This window comes from Thalia democratica, chromosome 5 (genome assembly GCF_965202585.1).
Source record: "Thalia democratica chromosome 5, ktThaDemo2.hap1.1, whole genome shotgun sequence".
Lineage (NCBI taxonomy): Eukaryota > Metazoa > Chordata > Thaliacea > Salpida > Salpidae > Thalia > Thalia democratica.
Genome location: NC_139169.1, coordinates 66,303,898 through 66,304,665, shown reverse-complemented (window position 1 = coordinate 66,304,665; position 768 = coordinate 66,303,898).

Below are 768 nucleotides of genomic sequence, written 5' to 3'. Positions count from 1 at the left end.
TATCACGAAATATACTTGAAATTTGAATTAAATTACAAACGGGATTCATTCAAATTGCTTTAAGCAAATTTTATCGATAAAAATACACTAATCATTACAAATATAAAGTTTAATTTAGACCTCAAGTTAAACGATATATGAAATACTCCATAATCGAGTATTACAAAATATGTTTGAAATTTAAACTAAATTACAATTCATTCAAATTGCATTTAACACATTTTTTGATAAACATAAACTAATCATTACAAATATCAATCAACAATCAAACATCACAAAATATGTTTGAAATTAGAATTAGATTACAAACGAGGTTCACTAAAGTTGCTTTCAGCAAAATTTTCTGATCTAAACGAGATTCATTAAAGTTGCTTTAAGCAAAATTTTCTGATAAAAATATACTAATCATTACAAATATAAAGTTTAATGTAGACCTCAAGTTAAACGAAATACAACGTTTAACATTTTCTAAGGCGTTAAGATGCTCTTTTGTTTCTAAAAACTTAAATAATGAAATTAGTTTAAATAGTATACCACTAATGTTTTGATAAATAAGTCAATATAAATGGAAAAAACAGTTTAAGTTCTTAATAAAAAACCAGACTAAACATAACACTTAAACTTCTAAAATTTTATAAAAAAATAAGTTTCCGAGAAAAAATTGGTTCAAAGGACAATAATAGGAACATCGTAGTGTTTGTATCAGAAGTTCGCTGCGAGCAAGAGCCTCTAGTTAAAGTATATAAGCACTACCGTCGGCAGGAAGAC